The sequence below is a fragment of the Dendrobates tinctorius genome, unplaced genomic scaffold (assembly GCF_039654945.1).
Source record: "Dendrobates tinctorius isolate UK_male_01 unplaced genomic scaffold, ASM3965494v1 ptg000089l, whole genome shotgun sequence".
In the NCBI taxonomy this organism is placed as follows: Eukaryota; Metazoa; Chordata; class Amphibia; order Anura; family Dendrobatidae; genus Dendrobates; species Dendrobates tinctorius.
In genome coordinates, this window is record NW_027361757.1 from 10,245,644 (window position 1) to 10,270,766 (window position 25,123).

The 25,123-nt window shown below is 43.3% G+C and overlaps 1 protein-coding gene across 2 annotated transcripts in view; it reads right to left on the bottom strand.

Moving 5' to 3' along the window:
• The window catches only part of ASCC1 (activating signal cointegrator 1 complex subunit 1), a 393,777-nt gene that overhangs the window by 60,329 nt on the left and 308,325 nt on the right, over window positions 1–25,123 (bottom strand). The window lies entirely within an intron of this gene.

Below are 25,123 nucleotides of genomic sequence, written 5' to 3' on the forward strand. Positions count from 1 at the left end.
CTGCAGTGGGGGGCTGGATGGTATATAAAGTGCTGCTGGGCTGCAGTGGGGTGGCTGGCTGGTATATACAGTGCTGCTGGGCTGCAGTGGGGTAGCTGGCTGGTATAAACTGCTGCTGGGCTGCAGTGGAGTGTCTGGCTGGTATATAGAGTGCTGCTGGGCTGCAGTGAGGTGGCTGACTGGTATATACAGTGCTGCTGGGCTGCAGTGCTGCTGGGCTGCAGTGGGGTAGCTGGCTGGTATAAACTGCTGCTGGGCTGCAGTGGAGTGTCTGGCTGGTATATAGAGTGCTGCTGGGCTGCAGTGAGGTGGCTGACTGGTATATACAGTGCTGCTGGGCTGCAGTGGGGTGGCTGGCTGGAATATACAGTGCTGCTGGGCTGCAGTGGGGTGTCTGGCTGGTATATACAGATATATACAGTGCTGCTGGGCTGCAGTGGGGTGGCTGGCTGGTATATACAGTGCTGCTGGGCTGCAGTGGGGTGGCTGGCTGGTATATACAGTGCTGCTGGGCTGCAGTGGGGTAGCTGGCTGGTAAAACTGCTGCTGGGCTATAGTGGGGTGGCTGGCTGGTATCTACAGTGCTGCTGGGCTGCAGTGGGGTAGCTGGCTGGTATATACAGAGCTGCGGGGCTGCAGTGGGGTGGCTGGCTGGTATCTACAGTGCTGCTGGACTGCAGTGGGGTGGTTGGCTGGTATCTACAGTGCTGCTGGGCTCCAGTGGGGGGCTGGATGGTATATACAGTGCTGCTGGGCTGCAGTGGGGTGGCTGGCTGGTATATACTGTGCTGCTGGGCTGCAGTGGGGTGGCTGGCTGGTATATACAGTGCTGCTGGTTTGCAGTGGAGTGGCTGGCTGGTATCTACAGTGCTGCTGGGCTGCAGTGGGGTGGCTGGCTGGTGTATACAGGTGCTGCTGGACTGCAGTGGGGTAGCTGGTTGGTATATACAGTGCTGCTGGGCTGCAGTGGGGTAGCTGGCTGGTATATACAGTGCTGTTGGGCTGCAGTGGGGTGGCTGGTTGGTATATGCTGGGCTGCAGTGGGGTGGCTGGCTGGTATATACAGTGCTGCTGGGCTGCAGTGGGGTGGCTGGCTGCTATATACAGTGCTGCTGGGTTGCAGTGTGGTGGCTGGCTGGTATATACAGTGCCGCTGGGCTGCAGAGAGGTTGCTGGCTGGTATATACAGGGCTGCAGTGGGGTGGCTGGCCGGTATATACTGGTGCTGAAGTGGGGTGGCTGGCTGGTATATACAGTGCTGCTGGGCTGCAGTGGGGTGGCTGGCTGGTATATACAGTGCTGCTGGGCTGCAGTGTGGTGACTGGCTGGTATATACATTGCTGCTGGGAAGCAGTGGGGTGGCTGTCTGGTATATACAGGGCTGCAGTGGGGTGGCTGGCTGGTATATACAGGTGCTGAAGTGGGGTGGCTGGCTGGTATATACAGTGCTGCTAGGCTGCAGTGGGGTGGCTGGCTGGTATATACAGTGCTGCTTGGCTGCAGTGGGGTAGCTGGCTGGTATATACAGTGCTGCTGGGCTGCAGTGGGGTGGCTGGCTGGTATATACAGTGCTGCTGGGCTGCAGTGGGGTGGCTGGCTGGTATATACAGTGCTGCTGGGCTGCAGTGGGGTGGCTGGCTGCTATATACAGTGCAGCTGGGTTGCAGTGAGGTTGCTGGCTGGTAAATACAGGGCTGCAGTGGGGTAGCTGGCTAGTATATACAGGCGCTGCTGGTCTGCACTGGTGTGGCTGGCTGGTGTATGCAGGTGCTGCTGGGCTGCAGTGGGAAGTAAGGCAGATGGTGATGATTAGAGTTGAGCGAAACAGGTCTGTCAGATTCAAAAATCGCCGACTTTCGCCAAAGTCGGGTTTTATGAAGTGAAACCCGACCATAGCGTGAGGTCGGCCATGCGGTCGGTGACCCGAGCGTCAAAGTCGGGTTTCGCCGAACTGCTTGCACGTGACTTTTTTTAGCCAATGAGCGGGGTGGAGCGTAGCGGGAGAAAGAGAGAGGGAGTGGGAGAAGAGAGAGAGTAGAAAGAGATTTCGCCGCCTCTAGGGTTAAAATTCATGCCAGGTGTGTTTAGAGTCCACCACTCCCTGCCGACTTTTCTTCCCCATTGACTGGCATTGGGTTTCATGTTTCACGACTTTTCCCGATAGTCGGCCGATTTCGTTCGACCCGACTTTTCAGAAAGTCGGGTTTCATGAAACCCGACTCGACCCTAAAAAAGGCAATGTCGCTCATCTCTAGTGATGATATATATACAGGAGGTGCTGGGCACAGTCTGTTGGGGCTTTACCTGGTGATGATATAAATACAGGTGGTGGTGCTGGGCTCAGTGGGCTGGGGCTTTACCTGGTGATGATGTGTATATGCAGGTAGTGGTGCTGGGCTCAGTGGGCTGGTGATGATATATATATATATACACATACATACACACAGTAGGTGCTGGGCTCAGTGTGCTGGGGCTGGACCTTGTGGTGATATATGTACAGGAGGTGCTGGGCTCAGTGGGCTGGACCTGGTGTTGATATATATACGGGAGGTGCTGGGCTCAGTGGGCTGCTGCTGGACCTGGTGATGTATTTACAGGTGGTGGTGCTGGGCTCAGTGGGCTGGGGCTTTACCTGGTGATGATGTATATACAGGTGGTAGTGCTGGGCTCAGTGGGCTGGGGCTTTACCTGGTGATGATATATATACAGGAGGTGCTGGGCTCAGTGGGCTGGGGCTTTACCTGGTGATGATGTGTATACAGGAGGTGCTGGGTTCAGTGAGCTGGGGCTTTACCTGGTGATGATGTATATACAGGAGGTGCTGGGGCTTTACCTGGTGATGTGTATATAGATAAAGGTGGTGGTGCTGGGCTCAGTGGGCTGGGGCTTTACCTGGTGATGTATATACAGGAGGTGCTGGGCTCAGTGGGCTGGGGGTTTACCTGGTGATGTGTATATATAAAGGTGGTGGTGCTGGGCTCAGTGGGCTGGGGCTTTACCTGGTGATGATGTATATACAGGAGGTGCTGGGCTCAGGGGGCTGGGGCTTTACCTGGTGATGTGTGTGTGTGTATATATACTAGCTGAAGAGCCCGGCGCTGCCCGGGCATAGTAACTAACTGTGGATAGTTATAACAAATTATAATTATCCTCCATCCCATAGTCCCGTGCCCATATACCCATCACACAACCTCCATCCCATAGTCCCGTGCCCGTATTCCCGTCATACATATCCTCCATCCCATAGTCCAGTGCCCATATACCCATCACACATCCTCCATCCCATAGTCAACCATTATGACATCATAATGAGCGGCGGGGCTTGCAACCTATGATGACATCAGCGTCGCCATGGCAACCATTGTGACATCATAATGAGGGGTGGGGCTTGATACACACACTTTTTCCCATTATGTAGATAGGGGCAAAATTGTTTGGCGAATTGGAACGCGCGGGGTTAAAATTTCGCCTCACAACATAGCCTAGGACACTCTCGGGGTCCAGACATGTGACTGTACCAAATTTTGTGGCTGTAGCTGCGACGGTGCGGATGCCAATCCCGGACATACATGCATACATACATACATACACACACTTGAGCTTTATATATTAGATATACAGGTGGTGGTGCTGGGCTCAGTGGGCTGGGGCTTTACCTGGTGATGTGTGTGTGTGTGTGTGTGTATATATATATATATATATATATACATATATATAATCTTTATTTTTATATAGCGCTAACATATTCCGCAGCGCTTTACAGTTTGCACATATATATATATATATATATATATATAATATAATATATACAGGTGGTGGTGCTGGGCTCAGTGGGCTGGTGCTGGATCTGGTGATGATTTATATACATGTGCTGGGGCTGATGTATAGACACCAGCCCCCAGCACCTGTGTATACACCAGTACCTCCGTATACATCTAATATATAAAGCTCAAAGTGTGTATGTGTGTGTGTGTGTATGTTTGTTTGTATGTCCGGGATAGGCATCCGCACCGTCGCAGCTACAGCCACAAAATTTGGCACAGTCACACGTCTGGACCCCGAGAGCGACCTAAGCTATGTTGTGAGGCGAAATTTTAACCCCGCGCGTTCCAATTCACCAAACAATGTTGCCCCTATCTACATACTGGGGGGAAAAGTGTGCGCGCGTCAAGCCCCGCCCCTCATTGTGATGTCACAATGCCCCTATTTGCATACCGGGGAAGCAGTGTGTGCGTGCCAAGCCCCGCCCCTCATTATGATGTCACAATGGTTGCCATGGCGACCCTGATGTCATCAAAGGTTGCAAGCCCTGCCGCCGCTCATTATGATGTCATAATGGTTGACTATGGGTTGGAGGATGTGTGATGAGTATATGGGCACCGGACTATGGGATGGAGGATATGTATGACGGGTATATGGGCACGGGACTATGGGATGGCGGATATGTATATGGGCACGGGACTATGGGATGGAGGATGTGATGGGTATATGGGCACGGGACTATGGGATGGAGGATATGTATGACGGGTATATGGGCACGGGACTATGGGATGGCGGATTTGTATATGGGCACGGGACAATGGGATGGAGGATGTGTGATGGGTATATGGGCACTGGACTATGGGATGGAGCATATGTTTGACGGGTATATGGGCACGGGACTATGGGATGGCGGATATGTATATGGGAATGGGACTATGGGATGGAGGATGTATATGATGGGTATATGGGCACTGGACTATGGGATGGAGCATATGTTTGACGGTTATATGGGCACGGGACTATGGGATGGCGGATAGGTATATGGGCACTGGACTATGGGATGGAGGATATATATGATGGGTATATGGGCACGGGACTATGAAATGGCGGATATGTATGATGGGTATATGGGCACGGGACTATGGGATGGAGGATATGTATGATGGGTATATGGGCATGGGACTATGAAATGGCGGATATGTATGATGGGTATATGGGCACGGGACTATGGGATGGAGGATATGTATGATGGGTATATGGGCATGGGACTATAAGATGAAGGATGTGTGATGGGTATATGGGCACTCGACTATGGGATGGCGAATATGTATGATGGGTATATGGGCATGGGACTATGGGATGGAGAATATGTATGATGGGTATATGGGCATGGGACTATGGGATGGAGGATGTGTGCTGGGTATATGGGCACTCGACTATGGGATGGAGGATATGTATGATGGGTATATGGGCACGGGCCTATGGGATCGTGGATATGTATGATGGGTATATGGGCACGGGACTATGGGATGGAGGAAAATTATAATTTTCTATAACTAACCACAGTTAGTTACTATGCCCGGGCAGCGCCGGGCTCTTCAGCTAGTATAAAATAAAAATCCTTTATTATAAATAAAACAAAACAAAATTTTTATTTAAAAATAACACAGTTATACTCACCTAATGCCTAATTCCACCAAAGCCCCTGTTCTTCTGTAATAAAACAAAAATAAAAAACAACAATATACCATACCTGTTCATCATTGTGTCACACGCCGTAATCCTTGTCGGGTGAGAAAGGCCTAGCAGACATCTTAATTGGGGTTTCCCGTTACAAAGCTAAAAAATGTCAGTGGGGTCACACTGAAGTCACAGAAGGCTGTATCTCCCATATCTAAAAGGCAGGGAGAGGGACATGTATTGTAGCACTTACAAAGTCATTTTGCCCTATTGAACCCCTTTAGTGTTCTCACCCACTATGATAATCTATTAATGGCCACCATAAAGCATGATACCAACACATTTTTCCCACAAACGCATTATTATTATTACGGTATTTACATAGCGCCATTGGTTCCATGGTGCTGTACATGAGAAGTGGTTACATACAAATTACAGATATCAGTTACAGTAAACAAACTAACAATCACAGACTGATACAGAAGGGAGAGGAGCCTGTCCTTTCAGGCTCACATGCTACAGGATGGTGGGAAGGAGACAGTAGGTTGGGGGGTTGCAGCAGCTCCAGTAGTGGTGAGGAGGTAGCGGGGTCACATGACACCCTCACAGTTACTGCCTCAACACTTGTTTTTCCACAATGCTAATATAATTACAAATGGTAGCTTTGTATTATGGTTTATTCAAGTTAGAGCAATCCACCTTGATAGTACTGTAAGGCTATGTGCACACGCTGCGGTTTTTGCTGTGGATCTGCAGCAGTTCTGCAGACAGTGCACAGTAGCATGTAAATCTATGTGATTTACAATCTGCTGTACACATGCTGCGGATTTTTTACTGCGGAAAAGCTGCGGTTTTGAATCCGCAAAAAGAAATGACATGTCACTTATTTCCTGCAGACTCTGCTGCGGTTAACCATCTCCTCCATTGTAGAGGTGATATACCGCAGGCCAATCCGCAGGGAAAACCGCAGGTCATTTTACCTTCGGTTCCGCAGATACCAATCCGCAGCGTGTGCACATAGCCTAACATGAAGCAGAATTACCGCACGCAAACCTGCAACCAAAAATGTGTTGCAAATTTATCCTGTAGGACCGTACTTTAAAGACGTCTGTTTTATGGAAAATGTGTTTCTGTGGATCTGTAGAATTCCAAGATATTTCTGATTAATCAAACTGTAGAGCAAAGGTTGTACTGAAAAGACACCCTTAGGCTATGTGCCCACGCTAGCGTTTTTAAACGCTCAGGAAAAGGATCCCCTTTCCCAGAAAACGCGCGTCTTTTTCCGCGCGTTTCTTGCGCGTCTTTGACGCGTTTTTGACGCGTTTTTTGACACGCGATTTCTGGCAACATTGGGGATGGCTAAAAACGCTGAGCAATGCGGGAATTAATGAGCATGCTCCGTTTTTAGCCGCTAAGCGATTCCTGAGCGGTTAAAAACGCATGCATTGGCACAAAAAGCCAAAAACGCATGCTAATTAATTTGATGCATGTTTTAAGCATTTCTGCAACGTCTGATCCGGCACAAACGCTGTGGAAACGCTTAAAAAAACGCAACGTGGGCCCACAGCCTTACAATTTTTTTTTTTTTAAATGTAAGTGGGCTGCTTTGGTTGGTGTGCCAGGACTGATTTTCAGTCCCAGTCCGGCCCTGATTGGCACCCTCAGCCTAATACTTGGTTGCACATCCTTTAGCCAAAATAACTGCGACCAACCGCTTCCGGTAACCATCAATTAGTTTCTTACAATGCTCTGCTGGAATTTTAGACCATTCTTCTTTGGCAAACTGCTCCAGGTCCCTGATATTTGAAGGGTGCCTTCTCCAAACTGCCATTTTTAGATCTCTCCACAGGTGTTCTATGGGATTCAGATCTGGACTCATTGCTGGCCACCTTAGAAGTCTCCAGTGCTTTCTCTCAAACCATTTTCTAGTGCTTTTTGAAGTGTGTTTTGGGTCATTGTCCTGCTGGAAGACCCATGACCTCTGAGGGAGACCCAGCTTTCTCACACTGGGCCCTACATTATGCTGCAAAATTTGTTGCCATGCACACGGTCAAGCAGTCCAGTGCCAGAGGCACTAAAGTAACCCCAAAACATCAGGGAACCTCTGCCAAGTTTGACTGTAGGGACCGTGTTCTTTTCTTTGAATGCCTCTTTTTTTCTCCTGTAAACTCTATGTTGATGCCTTTGCCCAAAAAGCTCTACTTTTGTCTCATCTGACCAGAGAACATTCTTCCAAAACGTGTTTCAGGTAAGTTTTGGCAAACTCCAGCCTGGCTTTTTGATGTCTCGGGGTAAGAAGTGGGGTCTTCCTGGATCTCCTACCATACAGTCCCTTTTCATTCAGACGCCAACGGATAGTACGGGTTGACACTGTTGTACCCTCGGACTGCAGGGCAGCTTGAACTTGTTTGAATGTTAGGGTACCGTTACACCTAGCGATGCACCAGCGATCCCGACCAGCGATATGACGCGGTCAGGATCGCTGGTGCATCGCTAGGTGGTCGCTAGTGAGCTGCCACACAGGCAGATCTTATCAGCGACATCGCTGGGGACGGGGGTCGCTACTTACCTGTCAGACGCGGCGATCCTGCGTCCTCCCGCCCGGCTCCACGCGTCGGTCATCGTCACAGCAGGAAGTGCTGCAGGAAGTGGCCGACGAGAAATGGTCCAGGAGCTTCTCGCGCGATCAGCGATAATCAGCGGGGGAGCCGGTCGGAGGTAAGTATCACATGCAGCGATATCGCTAGCAATATCGCTGCAACGTCACAAAATCGGTGACTTTACAGCGATATTGCTAGCGATATCGCAGTGTGTAACGGGGGGGCTTAAGTCAAGGTTCTTTATCCAACATCCGCACAATCTTGCGTTGAAATCTCTTGTCAATTTTTCTTTTCCGTCCACATCTAGGGAGGTTAGTCACAGTGCCATGGGCTTCAGACTTCTTGATGACACTGCGCACGGTAGACAAAGGAACATTCAGGTCTTTAGAGATGGACTTGTAGCCTTGAGATTGCTCATGCTTCCTCACAATTTGGTTTCTCAAGTCCTCAGACAGTTCTTTGGTCTTCTCTCTTTTCTCCATGCTCAATGTGGTACACACAAGGACACAGGACAGAGGTTGAGTCAACTTTAATCTATGTCAACTGGCTGCAAGTGTGATTTAGTTATTGCCAACACCTGTTAGGTGCCACAGGTAAGTTACAGGTGCTGTTAATTACACAAATTAGAAAAGCATCACATGATTTTTCGAACAGTGCCAATACTTTTGTCCACCCTCTTTTTTATGTTTGGTGTGGAATTATATCCAATTTGGCTTTAGGACAATTCTTTTTGTGTTTTTTCATTTAAGACAAATTAAATGAAGATAATAATACCAAAGAATTTGTGTTTGCAAATCATTTTCAGGAAGAAACTGAGTATTATCTGACAGAATTGCAGGGGTGTCAATACTTTTGGCCACAACTGTACATGTTCACACAGTACTTTTTATTGTTCACTCACTTCCTAAATGCACAGTTAAGCAACTTTCTAACAATGTTCATTTAAAAAATATAAAAAGAAAAGCTAGCTTTTTCCCCCTCAAATACAAAGCTTTAATACACATTCTCAAAGAAGAAAGTTTCATGTTTTTATAAAAAAATTACTGTTTCAATATTAGTTCGGGGGATTCCAACTCTTAGCATCCCAATGATTAACTATTTAAAGGGCTGAGGCGAATAAGTAAATCCCTGGCAGCCCACTTCATTGTATGCACTTCTCTGTACATCACAACTGTGTACTTTAAAGTGAACCTCTCAGCAGGATTGTGCTCAGTAACCTACAGACAGTGTCATGTCGGCGCCATTATACTGATTAAAATGACACCTTGGTTGATGAAATCCATCTTGTGGTTGTTTAATCTTTATTTGCAGTCTTAAGTTAATGAGAATTTGGTGCTTTGGGGTGGCGCTGTGGGGGGCGATGTGATTGATCTGTATTTAGATATTTTTATAATACACAGAATGTTTTTTTATACATAACTACGGCATATGCATTTAGAATTTATTTATATATACAGCAGGTCAGGGGCGGACATATCATTGGTGCACCCAAAGCACGTGTAATTTTGCATTTTTAGGAGCTCTTAGGCTATAAAGGGTCCTTATATTGTTCTTGCAATGAGGCCCTTTTCTATATGTGTCCATCAGTGCAACAGGTGAAACAAGTATTGAACATGTCACCAATTTTCAAGGTAAATACATCTGTAAAGGTGCTATTGACATGAAATTCTCACCAAATGTCAGTAACAACCCATCCAATCCACAGAGGCAAAGAAGTCAAACCATAGATGTCCATAAATTAAGTTATGTGGAGAGATCAGCGAACCCGAACAGTAAAGTTCGGTGTCTGTACTGAACACCTACTGGGTTACTGTTCAGATTTGGTACCCCGAACACCAGGCATTTGCCACTATGTCATGAGGCAAACACTGCCTCTGATTGGCGAGAAAATCATTAAAGCAGGTCAGAGAGCTGTGGTTCCCACACTGTCTTACACCTTGAGCCCACAGCTATGGGACTACTACTCCCATCAGCCTACGCCTGCTGCTGCTAATAACAGTGAGAGCAGGCAGCGGCTGATGGGTGTATACTTCAGCCAGTGCCTGTGCTATAATTAAATAATGAAGAAGAAAAAAAAATACGTGGGTTTCCCTGTATTTTTTATAACCAGCCAGGCAAAACTGATAGCTGCAACCCTTAGCTGTCAGCGTTAGCAAGGCTGGTTATCAAGAAGAGAGGGGTCCCTATAATGTATTTTTTAATTGCTGAAATAAATAATTTAAAAAAACAGCGTGGGGTCCCAAGGGCCATGGATATTTACCCCCCCAGCCTAAAAATAGCATAACTTAATTTATGGACATCTATGGTTTGATTTCTTTGCCTGTGTGGATTTGATGGGTTGTTACCAACATCTGGAGGAAATTTCAGATCAATAGCACCTTTTGAATTATATTTACTTATTATATATATATAGTAGCAAAGCCAGATAGGCTAGGTTTAAATCCTAGCTCCACAGGTTCTGACCAGATCACCTGGCTAGCGCTGCATATAACTAGGCTAGTTGCTCTCCTTAGTCAGTCAGCTCAGGGAAGGTGACCAGACTGGATGTGCCTTGGAAATGAAGAGAGGGACAATACAAAATTCCTCTCTGAGAAGAGTCTGCACAGGCCGTTGGCAGAGAACCGCAAGTATCAGTGGTTGCTATGGACAATACTTGTTTTGTTTGACCGAACAGAGGCTAGCCCAGCAGTGTCTGAGTAGCCAGGGTCTGTTCTGTTTAGTTAGCACCTGGACAAGCCTAGGGATTTATGTTTACAAGATTGATTTAACACTGTGCAACCTGTGGAAAACAACAAAAACTGCATGCGTTTGGGCCAAAACGGCAGTGTCTGTGTGAATGCTACCTAAGGCATAACACCTACCAGAGAGTGTGAATCCCTAATAAGTGTGAGTGTGTGTATGTATATATATATTTATACTGTAGGGATTGTACTCACTCAGGTGTGACAGGAGGCACGTTCCTTTCAAAGTCCATATGGGTTTATTTTCTTCATAAACACAGAAGCACCAATAAAAAGGAAAACAGCCTTAAGAGCAGGCAAAAACAAAGCATCAGTGTCCATAGCACAGACCTCTAGCTCCTCCGAGAGCTATGTGGGAGTTCCTGCTCTCCCAAGACACCTGCCACCGCTAACTCACATGGCCAGGTCACATGACCCTGACCTCACACGGGTCCTGGCAGGATTCTGCTCCCTCAGGCCTGTGGGCGCACAGGCTGGGGTAATGTCCAGCACTCAGTCTCGGTCTGGCACCACATACACAGAAAGACTTCTTCCTCTCTGCACACAGACTATGTGCCAAACAACAGCCTCCATTACATAAACTGTAAGCACACCCATAGGGGAGGTATATGGGTAGCCAGACCCGCCCATCTCTTATAGCTACCTGCAAACCGGACCCAGGTGCACTAAACGACATCTTAGTGCTCACGTGCACTAAAGCAAAATACTCCCGGTTGCATCGCAGAGAGCAGCCACCTCTGCGACACATACCTCCCATCGATTATATGGTCATTAGCCTCCTTACAATACACATACATTTAGTTTTCTGAAGATCTGCAGCAGAGATCTAAATGCCGACCTAGCCAAAGTAGATCTTCCGTTACTTCCATACACGACATGATACCGTGTTATACAATAGTTCACAAAACCTTAATGGTATGTGTACACGTTACGGAACTTCCGGAATTCCATTCCGTGGGAAAACCGCATTTTAAATTCCCGCGATTTTCCCGCGGAAAAACTAGCGATTTGCAAGCGTAATTAGCTTGCAGAATGCTAGCGTTTTCCAAGCGATCTGTAGCATCCCTTGGAGAATTGATTGACAGATTGGTCACACTGGTCAAACACAGTGTTTGACGAGTGTGACCAGCTTTTTACTATTGAGGCTGCCTATGCAGCATCAGTAGTAAAAAGATATAATGTTAAAAATAATTTAAAAAAAATAGAAAATCGTGTTTTTCTCACCTTCTGACGGGACGCAGCGTTCCCGATCATCGCGATGCTCCCGTCCCAGTAATGCCTTGCGAGACCTTTAATGACGCAGCAGTCTCGCGATACTGTAGCGGTCTCGCGAGACCACTGCGTCATCACAGGTCTTTGCCGCAAGGCATTACTGGGAATGGGAGTTGACAGGAGCATCGGTAAGGCTGTGCGGGACGCCGGAAGGTGAATATAACCCGATTTTTTATTTTAAGGCTATGTGCCCACGTTATCGTTTTAAAACTGATAGAAAACCGGACTCCTTCCCAGAAAACGCGCGTTTTTTGCATAAAAGCTACGCGTTTTTGATGCGTTTTTTTCCCGCGCGTCTTCTGGACTCATAGGAAATAGCTAAACCGCGGACTGAAGCAGAAAATAATGAGCATGCTGCATTTTTAGCTGCTAAGCGTTTCCTATGCGGAAAAAAACGCATCAATTGGCACAAAAATGCAAAAAAGCATTAAAATGAATGGGATGCTTATTTTAAGCATTTCTGAAGCGTCTGATCCGGCACAAACGCTTCAAAAACACTTAAAAAAACGCAACGTGGGCACACAGCCTAATTCTATTTTTTACAGGGATATGGTACCCACAGCCTGGAGGGGCGTCTCCTCTCCTCCACCCCCTGGGTACCATCCGCAAATGTTCTGCTTACTTTTCGCATGGTGGGCACAGCCACATGCGGAAAGTAAGCAGAACAATGCATTCCTATGTGGGCAGAATCGCCACGATTCCGCAAAATTAATGAGCATGCTACATATTTTTCCGCGATGCGATTCCGCTGCGGGAAAATCTGCAGCATTAACACAGCATGTGCGGAATCCCATAGGATTGCATGGGATGCTGTTTTTTTGCGTTTTCGCTGCAAAATCGCGTTAAAAACCGCCGGGAAAACGCGAAAAAAACGCAACGTGTGAACGCAGCCTAAGACTGTATTCACATCACGGCTGCACTGCAGTTTCAGAAAATTCCTTCATGCCAGCTGGATCAGTTACAGATGGTCCAGGGACAAGTCTCTGCCCCTGGTGTCTGCTATTATCTGCAGCATGTTTATGTCATATCAACAGCGCTGCAGCCAATCGCTGAGTTCAGCAGCTCTTGCCATATATGGCAGTCAGAGCCAATGGACTCACTGATATCATGTTGACAGCCCTGCAGGCTGTCAGCACTGCAGACAATACCAGCCACCGGGAGCAGTGGTGGAGTCTCAGCGAAGGATCCAGCGAGGGTAAGTAAAGCGGAGCTATTTTTTTTTTTAAACACACTACTGTTTGTGTGGGAATAAGGTTTTGACAAAACTAAAAAATCCTTTTATGAAATTTACTGATTAAAATGTGTAAAAGATTAAAATGTATGCTTCATTGTATCTGCATCTATTCCTCAGCTGGATTTAAATGCGTTACTATTTTTAAGATATTCAGGAAAAATAATTTGTAACATCTTGGCTGATAAGAAAAGTGACTGCTAAACACGTCTTCCAAACTCACCGTTATTTATTTATGGTCCTGAGAATTATGCTGAGCGCTATTGATTTTTGTGGTAATGTAGCTGATGCACTTTAAAAGCTCTAAAGCTCCTTTCCCTGCCAGTATCTCTAATTTGTCTTTCTACAAAGGTCCAGATCCCGAGAGAGAAGAATACTCCCAGGCTTAAAATACAGCCATGCAAATCTTCTAGGCAGGCCATTGAAATACTATCAGTTTTACTATCGTACCCTGCAACAAAGCTGTGTAACACACGGAGAGCGGTCACTAGGAAACAATGAAGATTTCCAGCCAGTATTATTGATCGATGGCACGATACACTCAGACTGCAATAGAGAGCAGAATAGGACTCGGAGCGCTTACAAAAAATTTTCTTTACCTGCAGCTCTTAGAATTAAATGTCTAAAATCTGACATCTTAATCATGATCCTCCAAGAAGTGGTTTAATTGTGTGTTAGGCAGATGTCCTCCCCGCACATGTTTTACTACCAGAAACAATAGATTTCTACCAGCATGGATTATATCTTATTTTCTAGCGATTTTCTTGCCATTGGAGATGAACGTTTGGCAATGTGAGGTTTTGTAAGAACAAAGATGACACCAGATAACTTTCAAGTTGGGTAGTGAATTGATTTATTAATCTGTGCCTTCATCCTTATTACATCAAAGCCTCCAAATACACAACACTCAGAAAGTCAAAGGAGAATAAGCTACCGACAGTCATAGGCACCTACGGTCATCAAAATGACTCGCCCTCATAATGGTTTATTTTCCGTTACGAAGAAGAAAGATCCTAACGATTATGGGATCTAAGGAAGAGATCTAAGTTGAAGTAAAGGCCACTTGTAACAGTCATAAGTACTCGGCACTGTATAGTATGATAAATGGATAGGAGATAGATGGATGCCGGGTGCGGAGGGAACAACCACTGGTTCCCCCCCACCAATCTTAGGAAAGGACAGCCTAAAGTCCTTTGTGTGAATGGAGTGGTTGTGCACATTCATGGCCAGAGAATCAGTCCCATGAAGGTGAATGAAGCAGAGGTTACGTTCTGCGCACTACTGCTCCATTTACTCAGGGTACTTTGGGATCATTACTTTCTGGATGGGTGGGAATCCCAGTGGTCAGACCCGCAGAGTTTCATACCCAGGACTCCGGGGCTGGAAGGCAATAGTAGTAATCACTAAGCCACTGTGCAACACTATATCAGAGACCGGAAAAAAGTAGCAAAAGCTATAAAAATACTTGCAGTAGAGATATCCTCTACAGTGGATCGATCCCAAGATTTGACAATACAGCAGCATACATTAAAAATACTCTGCAAATCCTAGCCGTAAAGGCTCTATAATCCTGATATTAATAGGAGTATTTTAATAGTATTAGTCCAGATAAGGAATGAGCGAAGTGTATTCAGTCTCTGCATGCCCAGCCTGACAGCTGCAGCTTATACTGAGTAGAAAGAGATCTCAGCAGCAGGAGAGACACCTGTGGAGCTGTCAGTCAGGCTCCTTCACTCTTTATTTGGACTCGGTGCTCATTTTAATATCAGGATTATACAGCTATTCTGACATGGAATATCAAAGTAAGTACACTATGAGGTCTAAGAGATCGATGTGATAATCTATGCAGCTTGTATTGTGAGAGCGGGTCTTTGCTTTAATTATACACTTGCTACTGCTAGTAAATCATGTTCACAAAGTGCAGTATGAAACCTGTACTACAGACGTTTCGATGCACCAGGGGCTGTAAAATGGCAACCGCTGTTCCTAGATAAAAATCAGTCCCTAACAAGTTGGAGCTAACCTTCTCTCACATGGTAGTAAATGGCAATGTGCTTATCTTCATTCACCAGAAAGCACGATGATCCAACCATCGCTGTCACACGCTGTAATTTGCGATCAATATTAAAAGCAATGTGGCGGTAGTTAGCTCTCTCTATATAGCACATGATGGTGGCCTCTAATAGGGTAATAACATTTATTACACATACTTTAATATCTACTTATATCTTTTATTGTTAAGGCATATGTCCAGCTCCATGGAAATAAGATGATACAGTACAAGATCCATTCATTTATACGGGGGTCGAAAATGTATCTTGTTTGTCTGCATTTAATTTTTTAGATGCATACAATAACAGTCAGCACAATTTTAATTGTCCTGCCATAAAAATGGATAGGAACTCAATTTTTTTAAAAAATTTTTAAATTTACCATTGAAGTCTATAGAGAACACATCATAACAGATCATAATCACTTTTCGGATCCCTTTTTAAACACTCACAGGCACCTGCTGGAAAAACTGATCTGTTACAAATAAAATAAAAACGGATTCAAATTGGAACATTTTTTTCTTTAGAACTTGATCTGTTCAAGTGGATGCCAACTGGACATGTGAACATAGCCTAATAGTTTTGGGAAACCGTAAAACCTGCACAGTGAACTGTAACAATGCTAACTTGCCATTGATGGTTTTCCTATAGGAGTCTTTTTTTTTCTAAGCTTTTTCTAAATGTCAGCCATAAATCACATGAACATGCAGGTTAAGGTGGAAGGAAAGTGCTTCCGTTCTGGCCGTAAAAGAACGGGAATAAAAACTATTGTAACCACATTATTTTCAATTCCCTCAATTGTATTTTATGGCAGAACTCAATTGTTACTATATTGCGTCCATGGCCTGTTGAGCTCATAGGAAATGTCATAATCTCCTTTAATGTGATCTTCTTATGAAAACTGCCAGTTACCTAAAATGAGACAATTCAGCAATAGTGCAGGATAAAAGTAAGATGGGCAAAGAGGCAGCACGCACATATCCCCGGAGATTGTGTGAGGCCGCGCTTAGTGCAATGCATATTGTATTACGAAAAAGCAAGGTAGATGTGCGGATAAAGATTTAAAATGTAACTTTTCATATTCCACATTAAAAGAACCTATAGAGTTCATAGACAAATCAAACACGTAAAAAAGTCACACTAAAAAGTCACATATAAAGTATCACTCACTCTAGTGATGCAATGTATAATACAATGGGTCGGGAAATATCATAATCTCCACTTCAAAATAAAACCCTGGTAAATAAGCAGTAAGCACGATACCTTTAGGCTATGTGCACATGTAGCAGAAAATTTCTGCTTAAAAATCTGACTCCCTTCCCAGAAACCGCGGGGTTTTTTCTGAACGTTTTCCGCGCAAAAAAATCGCGGTTTTTATGCGTTTTTTCCGTGCGGTTCCTGACACATAGAACTAGCCAGAAATGCGGAAAAATCTGCGAAATTAATGAGCATGCTGCGTTTTTTTACCGCGAAGCGGTTTTTTCGCGGTAAAAAATGCATCAATATGCACAGAAATTGCAAAATGCATAGAAATGAATGGGAAGCTTATTTTTAGCGTTTTTATTGGCAAATCCGCTAAAAAAATGCTGTGTGTGAACACAGCCTTAGAAAGTTAGAAAACAATATAACACAAAAATATCAATGCCCTAGTGAGTATTAATGTAAAGATAGAAAGAGGAACAATCTCACCCAACGTTGCTCCTTCCTTCACCAGGCCATATTGCTTTGGGTCCAGTCTTTCCAATGAGGGAGGACTTTACAAATATCCATACAATACCCCACCACGTGAACACATCTCAGGACCATGCATAATTAGTCCCCAAAATATAGCTCCCAATGCTTTCACTTGGCCAGATCGTCAGGGGAGATAAAGCCATTCAATACAATGTGGGGATTTTTTACGTGGCACCCATAACTTTCTAAAGGTATCGTGCTTACTGGTTGTTTACCAGGGTTTAATTTTGAAGTGGAGATTATGATATTTCCCGACCCATTGTATTATATATAGCATCACTAGAGTGAGTGATACTTATATATGACTTTTTGGTGTGACATTTTTTATGTGTTTGATTTGTCTATGAACTCTATAGGTTCTTTTAATGTGGAATATTAAAAGTTTACTGTAATTTTAAATCTTTATCCACACATCTACCTTGCTTTTTCATAAGTCTATTTTTGATTGGTATACCTATTGTCTTTCTCAATACATATTGTACAAAACCTTCTAAGAACTTACCCTTCTTTGTGTATACCAATTAGCTGGATATGCACATAGTGATTTTGAGAACCAGTGACGTCACCTTACAGAATAAATTCCATTATAGAATACATCTATACAGTATAAAAAATATGTGGAATATACATGTAATTGGCTAGAGGATTAAAAATTAAAATGGAAATAAAATTCTGTAACAAGTATAAAAGTTAGGTTCGCAAATAACATTTGTAATGGAATTTTTCAGCTAAGGTTTCTAAAGGGTATTACTAACATACTAACACCAAAAGGACCTTTCTTATAAAGTGATGGCATGATGCTAGGATATGCTATATGCCTGATGTGGACAAGCGCTGGCCCAGAGAATGAAGGGCGTCACAGTATTGATCTGAGCTTGGTGTCCCTCTCTAAGTTTTCCCTGTAGAGCAGTGCTCCTGTGCACGGAACTACAGCTGCCCTCATTCACTTGAGAATTGCTGTTTCCTGCACAGTCGGTGGCCTCAGCTCTTCCATTGGGGAACTACAGAAATGTGAACACAGCACTAAATCAGCTCTGTGGCCCCTTCATTCTCCGGATGAGTGGCGATCTCCGAGGTCAGGACCAATTGGATCACAGAGTGATGGCTTTTCCTTTACATTATGTTCACCGATTGGAAATATCCTTTTAAGTAGAAGCATGTATAACCGCTCATCGGCAGAGCAGGTCCGGCTCCTGGAACCGCACAGGATCGATCAGCTTCTATCCTAAGGGAAAGTCAGTTGTCTATAAAAGGAAAATGCAAATTTAAATAGCAGCTATTCAGATGGCCAACCAAATAGTTAGAGGGTAAGTAAAAGTTAGCTGAAGTGGGAGAAACTCTTATTTTGACCATTTTGTCTCATGGGGAAAAAACATATGGACAAGTATTATCTTTGAGACAATTTCTTTAAGCAGTGAGTTATATCAAGCACAGTTCCTGGTAAAGTACAGAAAGTCATTGATTTTATGAAGGGGACTATTGACTTTTTTAACCTCCCAACTAGCTAGAGCTATATTCAAGAGTAGGACCCTGGTTACAACAACCCACAACTGGATGTAGCCAAAGCAGACTACTCCAGGTCTTCAAGATCCATTTTTAACATGGATTACATTGCATCTGAGAGGAACCTGTAGACGTGTCAGTTATTATCACAAACCGCTCTGCAGTGAGATCAGGAGACCAGAAAGTGACCATCACACTGGTAACTCCTCTTCATGAAAAACAATCTCTGGACCTCTTCCAGGCAGCATCCTCCCCAGAGCCTGGAAGAGGTTATTTATATAAAGTGATAAAAAGATTAATTTATCCATATCAAGGCATCTGACATGAGATACACAGAGAGGACTGTTTTCAGCATTCTAAAAGCTGTATGCCCATGTTAATAGTTCAGGTACATCAAATTTCGTGACAGATTCCCTTTAACCACTTCATGACTGGAGGTATTTTCGTTTTTCTGTTTTGGTTTTTCGCTCTGCTTCTTCCCAGAGTCATAACTTTTTTATTTTTTGGTCAAAATGGCAATGTGAGGACTTGTTTTTTTGCGGGACGAGTTGTACTTTTGAACAACACCATTGGTTTTAACATATCATGTACTAGAAAATGGGGAAAAAAATTCCAAGTGCAGTGAAACTGCCAAAAAAGTGCAATTACACAATTGTTTTTTGGTTTTGCTTTTTTACTATGTTCACTAAATGCGAAATCTGACCTGCCATTATGATTCTCCAGGTCATTACGAGTTCATAGACACCAAACATGTCTAGGTTCTTTTTTACCTAAGCAGTGAAAAAAAAATCCAAAGTTTCATAAAAATAAAAAAAAATGCGCCATTTTCAGATACCCATAGTGTCTCCATTTTTCGTGACCTCAAGTTAGGTGAGGGCTTATTTTTGTGCGCCGAGCTGACGTTTTTAATGATACCACTTTGGTGCAGATACAATCTTTTGATCGCCCATTATTGCATTTTAATGTAATGCTGTGGCGACCCAAAAAATTTAATTCTTGGCGTTTTAACTTTTTTTCTTGTTGTGCCATTGGGTTAATTCTTTTATTTTGATCGGGCGATTCTGAACGCAGCGATACCAAATATGTGTATGTTTGCTTTTTTTATTGTTTTATTTTGAATGAGGCGAAAGGGGGATGATTTGAACATTTATTTTTTTAATATTTTTAAAAACATTTTTTTACTTTTTGCATGCTTCAATAGTCTCCATGGGAGACTAGAAGCTGCCATAATCTGATTGTTTCTGCTACATAGAGGCGATGATCAAGCCCACTCCTCATGAAGGTTGTCTTTTCCAGACGGCATCTTTCAGCTCTTTCCAAAATGCTCAATAGGATTTAGGTCAGGGCTCATAGAAAGCCACTTCAGAATAGTCCAATGTTTTCCTCTTAGCCTTTCTTGGGTGTTTTTAGCTGTGTGTTTTGGGTCATTATCCTGTTGCAAGACCCATGACCTGCGACTGAGACCAAGCTTTCTGACACTGGGCAACACATTTCTCTCTAGAATCCCTTGATAGTCTTGAGATTTCATTGTACCCTGCACAGATTCTAGACACCCTGTTCCAGAAGCAGCAAAGCAGCCCCAGAACATAACAGAGCCTTCTCCATGTTTCACAGGAGGGACGGTGTTCTTTTCTTGATATGCTTCATTTTTCCATCTGTGAACATACAGCTGATGTGCCTTGCCAAAAAGTTCCATTTTTGTCTCATCTGTCTATAGGACATTTCCCAGAAAATTTGTAACTTGTCAACACGTAGTTTGGCAAATTCCAGTCAGGCTTTTTTATGATTTTTTTTCAACAATGGTGTCCTCCTTTATCGTCTCCCATGAAGTCTACTTTGGGTCATACAATGACGAATGGTGCGATATGACACTGATGTTCCTTGAGCTTGAAGTTCACCTTTAATCTGTTTAGAAGTTTTTCTGGGCTCTTTTGTTACCATTCGTATTATCTGTCTCTTTGATTTGTCATCAATTTTCCTCCTGCAGCCACATCCAGGGGGGTTGGCCACAGTTCCATGGAGCTTAAATTTCTGAATAATATGTGCAACTGTAGTCACAGGCACATCAAGCTACTTGGAGATGGTCTTATAACTTTTACCTTTAACATGTTTGTCTAATTTTCTTTCTAATCTCCTGATACAACTCTTTCCTTTGCATCCTCTGGTCCATGTTGAGTTTGATACACACCATGTCACCAAACAGCACAGTGAGTATCTGTAGCCCTATATACAGGCCCACTCACTGATTCCAAGATTGTAGATAACTGCGATGCTAATTAGAGGACACACCTTGACTTAATATGACCCTTTTGTCACATTATTTTCAGGAGTACCATCATTTCTGTCCAGGCCTATTTCATGACTTTTATTTTATTTTTTTTAAATCTGTGGAAGCATGGTTGAAAAGCATTGTCTGACTTTCATTTGTTCATTTTCATATATTTTTGATTTATTATTACTTGTGTTAGACTCAAGTTATTTCTGTGACTATTGTGGGTTTTTCTGTCATAAAATGAGGGGTACCAACAATTTAGATCACGTGTGTAACAGCCACGGGTGGATTGCGATTCCACCCGTGGCTGTTAGAGGCCCATGTCAGCTGTTCAAAACAACTGAAATGTGCCGGAAAAGATGTGGGCTCAGCACCGGAGTCCACATCAAAGGGAGGGTGTCCGACTTTATTCACACTTTTTGGGTTGTACAAAAACTGCAATTTGTTTACAGTTCTCATTGTGACATATTTAACATGTTAAATTTATTCTGAGTCATTCATTAATATTACAAACATACAAAATTTATTAGAGATTGCAAAATTGTTTTGAAACTTTTGTGCAACAAAAATTTACTTGTTAAAACACTAAAGGAAACATATTGTTAAAGAGAATCTATCAGCATGTTTTTGCTATGTAATCTGAAGACAGCATGAGGTAGGGGTTGGTTATAAAACAGATTTCAGCCATGCCTCTCTTATGAAGCTCAGTGTTTTTGCTTGCTTACAATGACTGTTTAAGCACCAGGAACTTATCATAGCTGGTACTAGCTGGTCATGTGAGCCTTGGTACAAGAAGCCCACTCCTTTGATAAGGAGCTCACTGTCTATGGACACTATATACAGAACCTAGTGAGGGCATGGTTAGCTTTCTCAGCTCTGTTTCATTGCTAAAGGGGGTTTTACACATAGCGATATCGCTAGCAATATCGCTAAAACGTCACTGATTTTGTGACGTTATAGCGATATCGCTAGCGATATCGCTATGTGTGATACTTACCTCCGACCGGCTCCCCCGCTGTCTGTCACTGATCGCGCGAGATCGGGCGGCTCCATTTCTCGTCGTCTGCTTCCTGCTGGGCTTCCTGCTGTGTGAGACGAGCGACGCTGGACGCGGGCGGGAGGACGTCTGGATCGCTGTGTGTGAAAGGTGAGTATCGTGCGCTGTATCGCTGCTGCATCGCTGTGAGATCTTCCTGTGTGTGGAAGCTCACTAGCGATCATTTAGCGATGCACCAGCGATCCTGACCGGGTCGGATCGCTGGTCAGATCGCTGGTGCATCGCTAAATGTAAAAGGGCCTTAAGTCTAAAACGTCTGATTGTGTGAGAACGGCTGCACCCAGTAATCTAACTGATACATCGTTGGATTCAACTTCTCTTTGCCTTTATCAGACTGCTCTCAGATGAGGTAGATGTAGAAAAAACCTGCTATAGAAAAGTTCAGCTCCAGCTGCTAGTAAAATCTTCTTTAATGAAACCATTTAAAATGTGCAATACAGAAGGCTCTCCATATAACCGCACCACAGCAGAGGAAACAGGCTACGCGTTTCGACCTAGCGGTCTTTATCAAAGCCATGCTTGAAGTCTACCCTGGGTCGGATATATATGTGTGGTTAGCAAATAGAACTTCGTGTAAAAATCACATGACAATATGTACCAATCAAATTGGACACATAAAATCCGATATACAACTATACATAAAAATTGACATTAACAATAGTGCAACAGTAGATCATGTCTCTTATTAAGACCATTTGGATGTCTGGTATTCAAATGATATATCCAAAACGCTTCACGGGTGAGGAGACATCGCCTGATGTCTCCCCCCCGTAATGACAAGTTAACCAGTTCTATTCCCTGGACTTTGAAGTGCGATGTATTACGGGCATGACATTCAATGAAATGTCTAGAAGCTGATGAAATATTTCGTGTATAATTATTAGTGTTGCCAATATCATTCAAATGTTCTCTTATTCTTGTTTTAAGCTGCCTAGAAGTGCAGCCGACATAAGACAAATCACACGGGTCACAATTAATTTTATACACTATATTGCTAGAATTGCAGTTGATATAATTTTTTATTTTAAAACATGAAGTGTGATTATTGTTGGTAAATTCCTGAGATATTTGAACATATTTGCATATTTTGCAGATATTGGCACCACATTTGTAAAAGCCTTTAACCGTCAACGAATTTTCTCTAGGTTTGTGATGTGTTAATGAGAACATGCTGGGGGATAATATGCTTCCTAAAGAAGGTGCTTTTCTAGACACCACATTAATTCCTGATGATAAAATTTTGGCTAATTCATTATCCTGATACAGAATGGGTAGAAATTTGCAAACAATATTTTTAATGGATGAGAATTGCGGGCTATACTGGAAACATATACAGGGTTTTTTTCCCATAGTTGCTGCCTTTTTTTTCGCCACTGTTTTAGGTGCCAATAATTCATTCCGATTTTTAGTTTGCACTATTTTTTTTCGCTCTAATGAGGGTCCAGTTAGGATAGCTGCGGTTTATCAATTTGTTAGTAATATGTCCAAATTCTTCTTGCAGAAATTCATCTGAGCTGCAATTTTGCTTAATTCTAGTGTCTTCACCCACGGGAATGGACTTAATTGTGTGCTTAGTATGACTGCTTTTTGCATGTAACACCGTATTTCCACTATATGGTTTATGGTGCGTTTTGGTGTAAATCACCGCACCATCTATACCACTTAAATGCAAGTCCAAAAAGGAAATATCATTGGAGTTGTAATTATACGTGAATTGAATGTTGTAATTATTAGAGTTGATATACCCTATGAAATCTGGTATGGCAGAGATAGCTCCACCCCAAATGATAAGGGTATCATCGATACATCTACCATACCAGAGGGGCTCCCATCGCAACTCCTCTAAGTTGCAAGAAAAATTCCCCATTAAACATGAAGAAATTGTGTGACATGAGAAACGCAACTACTTGTAAAATATAATTTTGCAGCTCTGGTGAAAAATTACTGTATTTGGCAAAATGAAATTGTAATGCTCGTATGGCTACATCATGAAAAATGCACGTATATAGGGAGATCACGTCGCATGTGAGCCACGTATATTTAGATAACCAAATTTTTTTGGAAAATGCCCCCAACACCTGTTTGGAGTCCCTAATGTACCCTGGAGTCCGTTGTACTAGGGGTTGTAACAATGAATCAACCCACTGGCATAAGTGCTCATTATTTGAGCCTATGCCCGATCCTATTGGGCGCATAGGTGGGATGCCATCGGATTTATGAATTTTGGGGACCCCATGTATTATCGGCAAGACGGGGTTTTTAACCTGCAAATAATCTGCTTGGCTGGTTGTTAAAATCCCTAAACTCAGACCTTCCTTTATTAGAGCACTGCTAATTTTCTTAAATTTTTGGGATGGGTTGTGTGGTAATTTTTTATATGTGGTACTGTCAGATAATAATTCCATCATTTTAAGATGATAATCAGTTGCATTTAATACCACCACCACACCTTCCTTATCTGCCATCTTTATGACCAAATTTGAATTATTTTTTTATTCTTGAAGAATTTTATGCTGATTAGAAAAAAAATTTCTGTTATTTGATCTATCTCGAGATTTCATTTGGTCATAAAGGTGAAGCAAATCCCTCTCGACCATTTTCTGAAATTGTTCCATGCAATTAGGTCTCGTTTGCACTGGGTAAAAATATGGATTCTTGGTCTCAAAAGCATGTGCCTGTTCACATTCATCATTACTAGAAGATGAGTGCTTGTCTAAATCTTGCAGAATGACAAGTACAAGCTGTTCATCAAAATTCATATCCACAAATTCGTTGCTAGCACCTCAAGAATGGCTAGATGGAGAGACGTGATCTGGATTATCAATATCAAAAAAGTTTTTTAACTGTCAGATTGCGCATAAATTTATTGATGTCTAAAATAGTAGAGAACAGATCAAAATCTCGATCAGGAACAAAATTGAGACCCAATGATAAAATTTGGGTTTGTTCATTAGTCAAAATAATTGAAGATAAATTAAGGACATTGTTACAGTTTTCTGTTGGTTCTAATATTTCTTTCTCCGAGTTGTAATTCCTTGTGCTCCCCCGGTGTTTTCTACCTCCACGCCTTTGGCGTTTTTTGAACGTTGATGGTTCTGTTTAGAAAAACCGGGAGTATTCTCATTGATGGAAATGTCAGATGTACTAAGATGATTATCGGAGGAATCCAGATCAGATGAAGTAAAAGACACATGTGATTTGAATGTTCTTTTAGAGTTTC